This window comes from Trachypithecus francoisi, unplaced genomic scaffold (genome assembly GCF_009764315.1).
Source record: "Trachypithecus francoisi isolate TF-2019V2 unplaced genomic scaffold, Tfra_2.0 Lachesis_group4, whole genome shotgun sequence".
In the NCBI taxonomy this organism is placed as follows: Eukaryota; Metazoa; Chordata; class Mammalia; order Primates; family Cercopithecidae; genus Trachypithecus; species Trachypithecus francoisi.
In genome coordinates this window covers 134,442,858-134,459,282 of record NW_022681469.1, presented here as the reverse complement: position 1 = coordinate 134,459,282, position 16,425 = coordinate 134,442,858, and the positions used below count along the sequence as shown (strand labels likewise).

The window sequence follows — 16,425 nt, the reverse complement described above, 5'->3', positions numbered from 1 at the left end:
TATTCATTTATTGACTTTTTTTAGAGACAAGGTCTGGGCTTTGTTGCCCAGGCTAGAGTGCAGTGTCAGGAACACACATAGTTCACTGTAAACTCGACCTTCTGGGCTCAAGCAATCCTCTCACCTGAGCCTGCTAAGTAGTTGAGGCTATAGGCATGAGCCACTGCGTCCAGCACCTAATTAACTTTATTGAAGAATGACTTACATATAATAATTATATATATAATAAATTATAATATTCTTAGCCAGGTGTGGTGGCATGCCTGTGGCCCTACCTACTTGAGAAGCTGAGATGGGGAAATAACTTGAGCCCAGGAGTTCAAGGTTACAGACAGCCATGATGGGCCAGGCATGGTGGCTCACTCCTGTAGTCCCAGCACTCTGGGAGGCTGAGGTGAGTGGATCACCTGAGGTCAGGAGTTCAAGCCCAGCTTGGCCAACATGGCAAAACCCCGTTTCTATTAAAAATACAAAAATTAGCCAGGCATGGTGGCACACACCTGTAATCCCAGCTACTCGGGAGGCTGAGGCAGGAGAATTGCTCCAACCCAGGAGGCAGAGGTTGCAGTGAGCCAAGATTGCGCCACTGCACTCCAGCCTGGAGGACAGAGTGAGACTCCATCTCAAAAAACAAAACAAAAACAAAAACAATACAGTGAGCTATGATCACGCCACTGCATTCTAGCTTAAGCAACAGAGCAAGACCCTGTTTCTAAGAAAACTACACACACACACAGTATATACATTATATAAATAAATTATCTTATGCAAATAACTATATGTACATTATATATAATTTATGATATACTATATATTATTTCTATAAATACATTAAACTGTACAATTAAATAAATTTTGACAGATGTATACACCTGTAAAATTGAGAGACAGGACTAGCTGGATTTCCTAGGCTGACTAAGAATTCCTAAGCCTAGCTTGGAAGGTGACCGTACCCACCTTTAAACATGGGGCTTCTAACTCAGCTCACATCCAACCAATCAGGTAGTAAAGAGGGCTCACTAAAATACAAATTAGGCTAAAAGCAGGAGGTAAAGAAATAGTCAAATCATAGGCCGGGCACGGTGGCTCAAGCCTGTAATCCCAGCACTTTGGGAGGCTGAGACGGGCGGATCACGCGGTCAGGAGATCGAGACCATCCTGGCTAACATGGTGAAACCCCGTCTCTACTAAAAAATACTAAAAAACTAGCCGGGCGAGGTGGCGGGCGCCTGTAGTCCCAGCTACTCCGGAGGCTGAGGCAGGAGAATTGCTCCAACCCAGGAGGCAGAGGTTGCAGTGAGCCAAGATTGCGCCACTGCACTCCAGCCTGGAGGACAGAGTGAGACTCCATCTCAAAAAACAAAACAAAACAAAACAAAAACAATACAGTGAGCTATGATCACGCCACTGCATTCTAGCTTAAGCAACAGAGCAAGACCCTGTTTCTAAGAAAACTACACACACACACAGTATATACATTATATAAATAAATTATCTTATGCAAATAACTATATGTACATTATATATAATTTATGATATACTATATATTATTTCTATAAATACATTAAACTGTACAATTAAATAAATTTTGACAGATGTATACACCTGTAAAATTGAGAGACAGGACTAGCTGGATTTCCTAGGCTGACTAAGAATTCCTAAGCCTAGCTTGGAAGGTGACCGTACCCACCTTTAAACATGGGGCTTCTAACTCAGCTCACATCCAACCAATCAGGTAGTAAAGAGGGCTCACTAAAATACAAATTAGGCTAAAAGCAGGAGGTAAAGAAATAGTCAAATCATAGGCCGGGCACGGTGGCTCAAGCCTGTAATCCCAGCACTTTGGGAGGCTGAGACGGGCGGATCACGCGGTCAGGAGATCGAGACCATCCTGGCTAACATGGTGAAACCCCGTCTCTACTAAAAAATACTAAAAAACTAGCCGGGCGAGGTGGCGGGCGCCTGTAGTCCCAGCTACTCCGGAGGCTGAGGCAGGAGAATGGCGTGAACCCGGGAGGCGGAGCTTGCAGCGAGCTGAGATCCGGCCACTGCACTCCAGCCTGGGCGACAGAGCAAGACTCCATCTCAAAAAAAAAAAAGAAAAAGAAAGAAATAGTCAAATCATATATCACCTGAGAGCGCAGGGGAAGTTACAATGATTGGGATATAAACTCCAGGCATTTGAGCCCGGAGTGGACAACCCCCTTTGGGTCCCCTGCCATTGTATGGAAGCTCTGTTTTCACTCTATTAAGTCTTGCAACTGCACATTCTTTTTCGGGTCTGTGTTTTTTACAGCTCGAGCTGAGCTTTCACTCACTGTCCACCACCGCTGTCTGCCGCCCTCACAGACCTGCCACTGACTTCCACCCCTCCGGATCCGGCAGGGTGTCCGCTGTGTTTCTGATCCAGTGAGGCACCCATTGCCGCTCTTGATCGGGCTAAAGGTTCACCATTGTTCCTGCATTGCTAAGTGCCCGGGTTTGTCCTAATCGAGCTGAACACTAGTCACTGGGTTCCATGGTTCTCTTCCGTGACCCACTCCTTTTAACAGAGCTGTAACACTCACCGCATGGCCCAAGGTTCCATTCCTTGGAATCCGTGAGGCCATGAACCCCAGGTCAGAGAACAAAAGGCTTGCCGCCATCTTGGGAGCGGCCCACCCCATCTTGGGAGCCGCCCGCCACCATCTTGGGAGCTCTAAGAACAAAGATCCGCCTGTAACAAAATCACCTCCACAATCAAGAAAGAGAACTTTCCAGCACCTAAAACTTTCCACTTGCCCTTTGCAAACTACCTCTTCCTCAGTTGCCAGCTTCAGACATCCACTGGTCTTTCTGTCACTATAATTTAATTTTCATTATCTAGAATTTTATATAAATGAAAAACGTATGTACTTTGGTGTCTGGCTTCTCTCCTTAAGCATAAGGATTCTGAGTTTCATCATGTTGTTGCATTTTTATGAGTATACTCTACTGTATGGATATACTACATTTGTTTATACATTCAGCTGTTGACGGACACTGAACTGGTTTTTAGGCTACAGTGAATCAAGATGCTATGAAAATTTGTGTACAAATCTTTGTGAGAACATGTCTTCATTTCTCTTGTGTAAATACTTAGTGGAATGGCTGAGTTATAAGGTAAGCGCATGTATAACTTTTTAAAAAACAGCCTAAACAGATTTCTAAAATGCTTGTACCACATTGTAAAAGAGTTACATATGTTCCACATCTTTGAAACATAGGAATTTTTTTTTTTTTTTTTTTTTTTTGAGGTGGAGTCTGGCTTTGTCACCCAGGCTGGAGTGCAGTGGCGCAATCTTGGCTCACTGCAACCTCCACCTCCCGGGTTCAAGCAATTCTCCTGCCTCAGCCTCCCAAGTAGCTGGAATTACAGGCACCCACCACCATGCCTGACTAATTTTTGTACTTTTAGTAGAGACAGGGTTTCATCATGTTGGCCAGGCTGGTCTCAAACTCCTGACCTCAGGTGATTCGCCTGCCTCAGCCTCCCAACATGCTGGGATTACAGATGTGAGCCACCATGCCCAGCCATGGAATTCTTCATTTTTTAATGTTAGCTGTTTGGGCATATAAAGGTTTCTTGTTGTGGTTTTAATTTGCATCTCACTGATGACTACTAATGTTGAATATCATTTCATGTAATAGTTGGCCATTTAATGAAGCAAAACTTTTAAACTGAATTCATTTAGTATCAGGTAATGGAATTTTACTTATTATCTAATAAGACACTCAGAAAGGACTTCTAGAGCATATTTAAGTCAAAATCAATGAGTGAGTTTTAAATCATTAAGAGCAGACTGCCTGGATTCAACTCCCTGCTCTACTATATACAAGCCCAGTGACATTGCATGAGGTAACTCCACTTATCAAAGCTTCCCTTTCCTCATCTGAAGCACCTGTCTCATTGAGTTTGCAAGTTTTAAATGAAATGTTGTATGTAAAGTGTTTAGTACACTCCCTGGCATAAAGTAAATGCTACTAAAAGTTGCAATTGTTATTTTTATTTTTTTAAAGACGGAGTCTAGCTCTGTCACCCAGACTGGAGTGCAGAGGCACAATCTCAGCTCCTTGCAACCTCCACCTCCTGGGTTCAGGTGATTCTCCTGCCTCAGCCTCCCGAGTAGCTGGGATTACAGGTGCGTGCTACCACACCCAGCAAATTTTTAAATATTTTTTGTAGAGATGGGGTTTCCCCATGTTGGCCAGGCTGGTCTTGAATTCCTGATCTTAAGTGATCTGCCAGCCTCAGCCTCCCAAAGTTCTGGGGTTATAGGCATGAACCACCGCACCTGGCCTGCAATTGTTATTACTCTCGTCATTATCATATATGTATTATATAGTCACAGGATCTATTACAGCAAATAACTTCTTGTTTGAAAAGAAGAAAAGATAAATGTATGATTATTCTAAGGAACAAGAAAAAATTCACTTCTTAATGCACTATACTTAAAAAGGATATCTAGAGTCAAATTTTGCCTATTTGTGAAAGAACTGACGGGCTGGGTGGGAGTAGGGGATGATTACAAGGCATAAAACAGTTGGAAAAGGCATCAATTGTAATGTAATTTGTTGAAATATATTGAGCAGCTTGTATATCTGTCTTTTTGGCCTCTAGTATGGAAAGCTATTATGATGATACAGCTGGTCAACCATGCAAAGAAGTACAATTATAATGAAGCTGCCGTCAATTCTATGCTTGCCAAAACTGCTTGGTAGGGCTCCCCTGGTACTTGGCCCTGGGGTTTAGACGACACAAATAAACTTGAGCAACACCAGAGCAGGGATAACTGACAGATGCCCACACAAGTGGCTCATCTGTGTGACGGGAATCATGGCATCCCTTCCCACCCATACTAGCCAACTACTGAGATTAAAAAACTTTTTTAAAGGCCAAGTCACAAAACAAACTGCTCAAACAGCAATATGAAACAGAAACCTTTGATATACACCAAAATAATTTTTTAATTTTATGATTCACAGAGAACTTAACCACCAGACCTTATGTATGAAGAGGCAGAAAATGGGCCTCGCTTCCAAGCATGCTCTCTTAATCTGCTGAAGCTTTACCTGTAATAACATGATGTTTCCTTTCCAGCATGTGTCCAAAGTCATGGAAGAAGCTCTGTTCCTAACAACCTAGTTTGACAGGAAATTTTAGGAGTTGATGGTACCTGGAAAATTAGTATCCACTGGAAGACATTCCAGGGAAATTATAATTTGGGAGTCACTAGGCAATAATTGTTTTCAATTTCTAGGTTCATGGGAAATTAGAAACGAGGTTCGTGGAAAAGGAGAGTAAAAGATCTTCATGGACTCAAGGAGGCTTCAGTTCTGTTCATCATGGAAATTCATGAGTATGTATTGACATAATTACAGATTAATTATTGTCTCATCATCATCCACTTTATTCCTCTTTAACACAATCACTCACAAAAGAATCACATCGAGATGATAATTTTTAATTAGATTTCTTTTTCTGAAATCTCTGGAGGCAGAGGGGACGTGAATTTTCAGCATCAAATGTTTATGCATAATAAAAAATAAAATAGGAATTCACCTTCCAATACAACTAATTAATATTAATTTTCTGAAGCCTCTGTTACATTAATAAAGTAAATAAAAGAGACACAATAAAGACAGAAAAAAAATCCTCAACTTTTTTTTTTTTTTTTGAGATGGAGTCTCGCTCTGTCCCCCAGGTTGGAGTGCAGTGGCACAATCTCGGCTCACTGCAAGCTCTGCCTCCCGGGTTCATGCCATTCTCCTGCCTCAACCTCCCAGGTAGCTGGGACTACAGGCGCCCACCACCACGTCCGGCTAATTTTTTGTATTTTTAGTAGAAACGGGGTTTCACTGTGGTCTCGATTTCCTGACCTCGTGATCTGCCCGCCTCGGCCTCACAAAGTGCTGGGATTACAGGAGTGAGCCACCGTGCCTGGCCAAATCCTCAACTTTTGCAATTAATTTCCATGTTTTCTCTTTACATAAACAATTCAGACCGGGTGCGGTGGCTCACGTCTGTAATCCCAGCACTTTGGGAGGCCAAGGCAGGCAGATCACAAGGTCAGTAGTTCGAGACCAGCTTGGCCAATATGATGAAACCTTGTCTCTACTAAAAATACAAGAAAGTTAGCCGGGCGTGGTGGCAGATGCCTGGTGCCTATAGTCCCTGCTACTCGGGAGGCTGAGGCAGGAGAATCACTTGAACCCAGGAGGAGAAGGTTGCAGTGAGCAAGCCAAGATTGCACCACTGCACTCCAGTCTGCGTGACAGAGTAGACTCCGTCTCCAAAAAAAAAAAAAAAAAAAAAAAAAAAATCAAAGGTCAGGCATGGTGGCTCACACCTGTAATCCCAGGACTTTGGGGGGCCCGAGGTGGACAGATAGCCTGAGGCCAGGAGTTCAAGACCATCCTGGCCAACATAGTGAAACCCCGTCTCTACTAAAATATAAAAATTACCTGGGCATGGTGGCTCACACCTGTAATCCCAGCACTTTGGGAAGCCAAGGAGGGCGGATTACCTGAGGTCAGGAGTTCGAGACCAGCCTGGCCAACAGGGTGAAACCCCGTATCTACTAAACATACAAAAACTAGCCGGGTGTGGTGGCACACGCCTGTAATCCCAGCTATCTGGGAGGCTGAGGCAGAAGAATCGCTTGAACCTGGGAGCAAGAGGTTGCAGTGAGCCGAGATTGCACCATTGCACTCCATCCTGGGCAACAGAGTGGGTCTCCATCTTTAAAAAAAAAAAAAATTCTTTTACGGTTTCTGCCTTTGGTATTGTTTCAGGGTTTCCCAAGACCACCCATATTTTCAGTGATTTGCTAGGAGGATCCACAGGACCTAATCATCTGGTTGTATACAGAGCTAAGGTTTACTACAGCAAATTGACATATGACAGGACCAACGAGAGGAAAAGACACAGGTGGAGATGGAAAAAATTCATGCCATGCAGAGGCTGCTTACGTTCTTTTGCTCTCAGGGAAGGCCACATCAGGCATGCTTCTTTCTCCAGCAACAACAAAAAGTAGATATAGAAACATGCAAAGTTTGTGCCCAGGGAAATCTATTAGAGACTCAGAACCTCGGTTTTCAATGAAGACTATTTACATAGGCACTGTCTGCATACCATACCATGTACCACAATTCCAGACTCCCTCCCAGAAGAAAGTTAGGTGTTTACCACTGTTGAGGCACAGAAACCATACCCTAAAATGTAGGCATCACAGCAGCCTCAGAAGCCAAAGTTTTTCTCTGACCTTCTGCCTTCCTATCTCCCAGTCCCATGCTTCTCTGAAGATAGCTATAAAAACTAGAATTCAGCCAGGAGCAGTGGCTCACACCTGTAATTGCAGCACTTTGGGAGGCCAAGGTGGGCAGATAACAAGGTCAGGAAATGAGACCATCCTGGCCAACATGGTGAATCCTCCTCTCTACTAAAATACAAACAAATTGGCTGGGCGTGGTGGTGCGCGCCTGTACTCGGGAGGCTGAGGCAGGGGAATCGCTTGAACCCAGGAGGCAGAGTGCAGTGAACCGAGATCACGCCACTGCACTCCAGCCTGGCAACAGAGCGAGACTCAGTCTCAAAAACAAACAAACAACAACAAAAAAACAAAAAACAACGACGACAACAAAAATAACTTCTTCCCCAACAAGGGTCACAGAAACAGACCTCTTTTCCCCAATGCCAGCCACAAAACTTAAAAATACTACTCCAGTTGTCTCTATGCCATATCTGTGTAAAAACCGGCCATAAAGAAATTATCTGACCAGACAAGGTGGCTCACACCTATAATCTCAGCACTTTGGGAGGCCAAGGCAGGCAGATAACTTGAGCCCAGGAACTATGGAGACCAGTCTGAGCAATATGAGTAAATCCTGTCTCTCTTAAAAAAATACAGGCCGGGCTCGGTGGCTCACGCCTGTAATCCCAGCACTTTGGGAGACCGAGGTGGGCGGATCACGAGGTCAGGAGATCGAGATCATCCTGGCTAACATGATGAAACCTCGTCTCTACTAATAATACAAAAAATTAGGCCAGGCGCGGTGGCTCAAGCCTGTAATCCCAGCACTTTGGGAGGCCGAGACGGGCGGATCACGAGGTCAGAAGATCGAGACCATCCTGGCTAACACAGTGAAACCCCGTCGCTACTAAAAAATACAAAAACCTAGCCAGGCAAGGTGGCGGGCGCCTGTAGTCCCAGCTACTCGGGAGGCTGAGGCAGGAGAATGGCGTAAACCCAGGAGGCAGAGCTTGCAGTGAGCTGAGATCGCGCCACTGCACTCCAGCCTGGGCGACAGAGCGAGACTCCCTCTCAAAAAAAAAAAAAAAATTAGCTGGGCGTGGTAGCGGGTGCCTGTAGTCCCAGCTACTCAGGAGGCTGAGGCAAGAGAATGGCCTGAACCCGGGAGGCGGAGCTTGCAGTGAGCCGAGATCGTGCCACTGCACTCCAGCCTGGGCGACACAGCGAGACTCCGTCTCAAAAAAAGAAAAAAAAAAAACAGAACAAAACATACAAAAGCAGGCTGAGGTAGGAGGATCACTTGGGCCAGTGAGGTCAAAGCTGCAATGAGCTGTGATCATGCCACTGCACTTCATCGTAGACAATAGAGCCAGACCCTGTCTCAATAAAAACAAATTTAAAAAGAGATCTGTATTTTTCCTTGCTTTCTATTTTCCTAAATATTTCACATTTTCTGCAAAATGTATCCATCATTTTAACAATTGAAAAAATACAAATATGTAAATGCTAGGGAGATAAAAAATTTATTTACTCATTTTATTTATTTACTTTACTTACTTATTTGAGACATAATCTTACTCTGTCACCCCGGCTGGAGTGCAGTGGCAGAATCTCAGCTCACTGCAACCTCTGACCCTCAGGTTGAGCAATTCTCCTGTCTCAGCCTCCCAAGTAGTATGGTCTACAGGCGCACGCCAAACATGCCCAGCTAATTTTTGTATTTTTGGTAGAGACGGGTTTCACCATATTGGTCAGGCTGGTCTCGAACTTCTGACCTCAGGTGATCTGCCTGCCTTGGCCTCCCAAAGTGCTGAGATTGCAGGCGTGAGCCACCACACTCAGCCATATTTACTCATTTTTAAATAAACTTTTAGTGTTTGTATCTGGAAAACAATATTCATACTCTGTTTTTCTTCATATAGAAATAATCTGTCAGCAATTTTATTATTTTCAGTGAAAACGTTTATGAGCATATGTTAATGCATTAATACCTGTGTTACACTTGGGTGAGGAATATTAGTCTACAAAGAAGTTAATATGTATAAAACATTTCTCTTGTGCTTGACTACCTTGCATAATTGGAAATGAAAATACCACATTTTTTATTTTTATTTTTATTTTTTTGATATGGAGTCTTGCTCTGTCACCCAGGCTGGAGTGCAGTGGTGCCCTCTCAGCTCACTGCAACCTCCACCTCCCAGGTTCAAGCGATTCTCCTGCCTCAGCCTCCCGAGTAGCAGGGATTACAGACACGCACAACCACACCAGGCTAATTTTTGTATTTTTAGTAGAGACGGGGTTCCACCACGTTGGCCAGGCTGGTCTTGAACTCTTGACCTCATGATCCGCCTGCCTCAGCCTCCCAAAGTGCTGGGATTACAGGAGTGAGCAACTACGCCTGGCCCCAAAATATCACATTTTAATGAAGCAGTAGAATCCGGCTCTCAGAAACCCTTGAAAACAAGCCACTTCTAATCCTCCTTTTATCAATGAGATCATTATTTAAGTGACAGTTAAGCAATCTACTGTGCTCAGTGCAGGTCTAACCCTATCAGTGAGTGAGCTAATCACATCCTACAGAAGCATTTACTTTTCCACTATTAGTAGTCTTTAACATGAAACAGCTAACAAAAAACACCTCTATAAGGAAAACTGAGATAATCTGAAAAGTTTCAGGGATACTAAAGTAAAGCTTAAACCTGAAGTATACACACAATAATTTCTGTACAGATAAATTATTAAGTATATTCTCCTAAGAAGTGTTTTACATAAAAATATTTAAGTTTTTAATCTCTATATTTATTCATTCCTGTAACCTGAAAGTAAACACAAAGTTTCTGGAGCAGAGATCAGAGTAATTATTACTTAAGTCAAGAAATACGTAATTTTCCCATACCTAATACCCCATAGACAATGCAATAAAACCCATTTATAGGTAAGGGTTGAACTACAGGAGAAGAATCCCAAAATTTTGAATCTGTAAGTTTGTACAGGATAACTGCCCAGCTGCCGCCTTCACCTAAGAAAGTGAAAGAAAGCTAATCTACCTACGGTAAGCAAATTCTCCTTGGGAAGAAAAGGGGAAGATCCCTGGGCTCTTACCCTTTGGAACATAAATAAATGTCTCCAGGAGAAGGTAAGATAAGTGTTACTGGGTTTACAATCTTGGGAATGCCTCCAACGCTCTGGGTTTTATATCCCTTAAGTCATCTTTTAACTCCCAGGGCTTTTCTTTTAACCCAGGTTCTACTTTTCTACGCTCAGAAAGCCCTGACCATGCAGAAACATGAAAATATTTACCCTTTTATTTTTTTGAGACAGTCTTGCTCTGTCACCCAGGCTGAAGTGCAGTGGTGCCATCTCAGCTCACTGCAACCTCTGCCTCCCGAGTTCAAGTGATTCTTGTACCTCAGCCTCCGAGTAGCTGGGATTACAGATGTGTGCCAACACGCACAGCTAATTTTTGTATTTTTAGTAGAGATGGGAGTTTCAACACGTTGTCCAGGCTGGTATCGAACTCCTGTCCTCAAGTGAACAACCACGCCTGTCCGATGTTTACTTCTTAATAATACATAGTAAAAGTAACCAAAGAAAAAATAGTGGTTTTCAAACCCTTTCTGCAGAGCCTTGGGAATTCCTCAGAGGTGCCACCAGAAGCCACCACCTGAGAGGTGGTGAGGGGGTAGGGGGATAGTTAAAATAGGAGTACAGAGTGAGCAGGGCTCTGGGACTCCAATTCCTCCTTTGAATATAGCCCATTTGCTCTTATATACTGGGCTTCCAAGTGTAGTGTTTTTTTGGTTTTTTTTTTTTAAGACAAGGCACTAAAAATTTTCTTCTTTTTCCTTTTTCTTCTTCTTTTTTGAGGCGGAGTCTTACTGTTGCCCAAGCTGGAGTGCAGTGGCACGATCTCGGCTCACTGCAAGCTCCACCTTCCGGGTTCACGCCATTCTCCCGCCTCGGCCTCCCGAGTAGCTGGGACTACAGGCGCCCGCCACCATGCCGGGCTAATTTTTTGTATTTTTAGTAGAGAGGGGATTTCACTGTGTTAGCCAGGATGGTCTCAATCTGACCTCGTGATCTGCCCACCTCGGCCTCCCAAAGTGCTGGGATTACAGGGGTGAGCCACCGCGCCCGGCCGGCACTAAAACTCTTAGGTATCCTAGGCCAGGCACGGTGGCTCACGCCTGTAATCCCAGCACTTTCGGAGGCTGAGGCAGGTGGATCACTTCAGGTTAGGAGTTCGAGACCAGCCTGGCCAAATAGGAAACCCCATCCCTACTAAAAACACAAAAATTAGCCAGGTATGATGGCGCACGCCTGTAATCCCAGATACTCAGAGGCTCAGGCAGAAGAATCGCTTGAACCCAGGAGGTGGAGGTTGCAGTGAGCCAGGATTGCGTGCTGCACTCCAGCCTGGGCTACAGAGGGAGACTCTATCGCCAAAAAAAAAAAAAAAAGAAAAGAAAAGAAAGAAAAAAAATCTTAGGTATCCTAAGTAAAACTCCTTAGCCTTATAGAACTAGACAAGGTCCCATTTACATTTATACTTAAATTTCCTTGACTTGTTACCCTTACTTGCATTAAAGCAGAACTTCCAAACACACACCACCACATTATTAATAACCAGTTATTAACAATAATAACCAATTATTTATGGGGCTTCCCAAGAGGCTTGGGTGCTCAAATGTTCCTTGATGGTTTTTTTTGTCTGATGATGTCTTCTGTATACAACGTCACTTGAAGATAGCCCCTAGCCAATGGAAGCATATTTCATAAAAGCACTGCCTTATCCAGGATCTTGTCTTCTAATGTTGGCCTTCCCTCAACAGTGCTGCAAGGATCTTTTTGTGGGAACCATACCTACATTGCTCACAAAAACGAGCAGTGTCCTTTCCCCTTAGCTCACAGGACAGCCACCATAAGCTCACATGCATCATCCCAGTTCTTCATTTGTCCTTTTTTTTTTTTACTGGAAGAAAAAATTTCTTTTAATTTGCTTTTTTGGTCCCACACCTCAAATACCAATGTGTCTGTTATTTATTTATTTTTTTTTTTTTTGAGACGGGGTCTCACCCTGTTGCCCGGGCTGGAGTGCAGTGGCGCAATCTTGGCTCACTGCAACCTTCACCTCCCGGGTTAAAGCAATTCTCCTGTCTCAGCCTCCCAAGTAGCCAGAATTACAGGCATGCACCACTACACCCAGCTAATTTTTTTATTTTTAGTAGAGACAGGGTTTCACCATGTTAGCCAGGCTGGTCTCCAATTCCTGACCTCAGGTGATCCACCCGCCTCAGCCTCCCAAAGTGATGGGATTACAGGCATGAGCCACCACGCTGTTTACAAATAGTAATGCTCTATGCTACTACTAACAACAGTATTTTTGCAATCCCTTTGATAAATCCTAGTCCTCTATTTTAGTTCTGAATAACAGATGCATATTAACCTGAATAACAGATGTGCATTTTAATTTTTAAGGCAGATGGTAAACTTTCCTATAGGACTTGTGAGATTTCATCTCATGGGGCAAACATTGTTCACAAAATGCAGTACTTCACTTCTAGAGTTAAAGAATTTGAGCAACTGAATAGCACAGATACGTAGGCAATGAAATGTGGCCTAAGATGTAATTATGTTCTCTGCCTTTCCTTTAGGCCAGAGTAGCTTTGCACTTGGCACAACAGAAAACAGCCTGTAACGCCTGAAAATAGGTCAGGTGCCGTGGCTCACACCTGTATCCCAAAACTTTGGGAGGATTGCTTGAGTCCAGGAGTTCAAGACCAGCCTGGGCAACATGGTGAGACCCCTATCGCTACGAAACACTATAATATTTTTTTTAAAAAAGTTTTAAGCCTGAAAATAAAAGGTTCTACACCCAAATCTCACAGCGTTTTACTAGGCGTTTCACTAGGCATCTTTAAAAGCATTGTAAGCAAATTACTAATTGCCCAAAATACAAAACAGTGCCAAGGAAAAGCTCTGCTTTCTCATAAGACTCTTTCAATCCCATTGCATTACATTCACATCTTTTGCCAACTAGGGTGAAGAGCTTTGAACAGGTTTAAAGAGTCCAGACTGCACTTTTGTTAATACTGTTTTGCTCTTAAAGCAAGTTCTTCATGCTGACATTTCCAATGTTGGGAAATACGAGTATTATTAGTCATCTTCAATCTTTGCATTACCAGAGTTCCTGTTTCTCCATCTTGTTCTGAAGGATGAACAAAAGCTTGAGGTGTACACTTCAAAATATAAACTGCAGCACAAAGACCCCCAATGTTCACCCGAACTGTATCCACTTTTCACCATACACGTCACATGCCAGATAATGCTTTGGTAAAGCATGTCGCATCCTGAGTACATCGTACAGCTTGGCCTGTTGTAGGTGTACACAGACAAAACTTATCTCCCGTAGGCAAGCTGGATGAAGGTTCCAGTTTCTCTTCTTGGATCCCATCCTTTTTCCAAATGTCAAATCTGCTACAGTAATATCCACAGAGCCAGTTCTCAAGGCAGATTGCAGATATCCCATTGAATAGCATCTATGGGCAAGCTTCCGGATGGTTAGCCTTCTTTAATTTGGCTCTTGGTCAATAAAGATGTGACATTGCTTGCTGCTCTATTCACAACCAGGGGATTATTATCACCAGAATATAACCTGAAAACATTCAGTAGTCCCCTCTATTGGTATTGCCCCTGTTCCACACATCGGATCGACTATTACAAGGTAGCAGACCACAGAGGCTGGGTATCCCAGGGGCAAGAGCTGATAGGTCCAAAATGTGCCCATAGGTCCAAAATACTGATAGGTACAAAAGAGTCATAGGTCCAAAATGTGTGATATGTCTTCAGTGGAGACTCACTTTAGTTGATGCCATGCCCACAATGATTTCATTATCATGGATATTCAAAAGAATCGCAACATCAAAGTTGGTCATGTCGGCCTTCCACTTAAAATAGCCTTAAAGATCAACCCCAGAATCTCTTCCAGCTTCATTTGAGGGAAAGCAAGGTTTCTCTCCTACTCTGTTGCACATGACTCTAAACTTGCCACTTGATGCTGTTTCTTCTTTTTTGCTTTCATCAGTCTCATCTTTGCAAGATACCAAATCATCACCTACTAATGTTGCTATCTCCTTTGATGGCTGGATTTTCACAATAATCTAAGATGTGTGAATCTAAAACATTGTAGTGAATGAACTCTTCTTTTAACATCTCTTTCATCTGTTTGGACTTCTTGTCCATTATCAACCTTACTTTTACTTGAATTCTGAATTATCTTTTTGAGCTTTTTTTGTTCTTTTTTCCCTTAAAATCAACATTAATTGGCCGGATGCAATGGCTCAAACCTGTAATCCCAGCAGTTTGGGAGACTGAGACGGGCAGATCACAAGGTCAAGAGTTCGAGACCAGCCTGGCCAATATGGTGAAACCCCGTCTCTACTAAAAATACAAATACAAAAATTAGCCGGGTGTGGTGGTGGGTGCTTGTAGTCCCAGCTACTCAGGAGGCTGAGGCAGGAGAATCACTTGAACCAGGGAGGTGGAGGTTGCACAGTGAGCCAAGATCACGCCACTGCACTCCAACCTGGCCGACAGAGCAAGACTCCATCTCAAAAAAAAAAAAAAAATCAGCATTAATTTTCCTTATAATTAAAGTGTTTGACCATGGGAGTTTTCCAGCCAAGTCTTCAAAATCCTTTAGAATTTCTTTGTTTTTCTAAACTAGTAATCTTGAAACTCCTGAACAACCACAAGTTATCAACTGATCTCGGACAATAAACCTGAGCCAAATTTTCACTGAAATGACAAAATATATCTTGCATTGGTCTCTGCTGATTGTATGGTGACCCCAATTTGTCTCTCACTTCCATTCACAGCTGCTTGGTCAAAGCTGACTCCAATAGTTGAAATCACCTTTACAAAAACTAAAACAGTGAGAAAGTTACAACAGTGAAAGGGATATGCCCTAACTGACTCCCTCTTGGTTCTAACCTCCAGGCTGCCCTTGTTTATTACTGGGCGTAGGATGAACTATCTTTGGGTAGAACGTAGTTTAAAGTTGAACTTTGAAACAAAGTCAATAAAAGTCCTTTCCCAAATCAAATCCCTTACTTGCCTGGGGACAAGACTGCCGCTGTAAAACTAACAAATTAGCCACAAGATTAGAAATCATGGTTTAGGAGTCATGCACCCACAGGCTGCAAGATTCTGAACCTTCCCAGTTGCTACTAGGGATGACATCACTATTGTAAAACCTAACATTGGTGCTGAAGATATTTTCTAGACCCTGTGTTCTGATGCACCAGCTGGTGCCACCCAGGCCAATAATCTGGCTCAGCCTCTTCTGTGATCCCACCCAGAAACAAAAGACATCTAGAAAAACCCACTTTGACCCCCTGTGACTTCATCTCTGACCCATCCAATCAGCACTGCCTACCCTCTGGCCCCCAACCTGCCAAATTATCCTTAGAAACTTCAGTCTCCAAATTTTCAGGGAGACTGATTGGAGTAATAAATCCCCAGTCTCTTACACAGCTGGCTATGCATGAATTAAACGGTATCTGGGCCACTGAGCAAAATGAATAACTGGGCAGTTACATAGTGACTTGAGGACGCTGAGCCTCACCTCTGAGGTCACTTTCTGTCACTTGTGCAGACCTCTGGTTCTCATGCAGGTTTACAATTAGGAGCTGTTAGTGGCTTCTTGAATGTCAGACATGTTGGCAGTGCTTCCAAGATCCCTAACACTGTCCCAGGCTCTGGGATCCAAGGACGGCCTTGAAGAGAGATCTTGGAAATATCTATACTGTCCTCATGCCATGCCAGGCATACACAACAGTGTTTAACACTAATTCAGTTTCTGCACCTAAAGAGCTCATAGTCACTGTGAATACAATCTTCATCTAAAAAAGGCAGCTGAAGCCAGTGAAAAGGACATGTCCGACTGCCACACAGATGCCTTCAGCTCCAGCATTCCACTGGCCTCATGTGCTCAGGTCACATGACTGAAAGCCACCTCCAGTTCTCAACTTTTCTACCTCTAGGTAATCCAAGATAAAACTTTTTTTGTTTTGTTTTGTTTTGCTTTTTTTTTGAGACAGAGTCTCACTCTGTCGCCCGGCTGGAGTGCAGTGGTGTGATAACAGCTCACTGC

At 43.4% G+C, this 16,425-nt stretch overlaps 1 protein-coding gene and 1 pseudogene across 3 annotated transcripts in view; both read right to left on the bottom strand.

Annotated features, from left to right (window-relative positions):
• SUGCT (succinyl-CoA:glutarate-CoA transferase) overlaps positions 1-16,425 on the bottom strand; it is a 738,264-nt gene that overhangs the window by 705,066 nt on the left and 16,773 nt on the right. The gene's annotated exons all lie outside the window — the stretch shown is intronic.
• Positions 13,019-15,942, bottom strand: LOC117073360 (annotated as a pseudogene).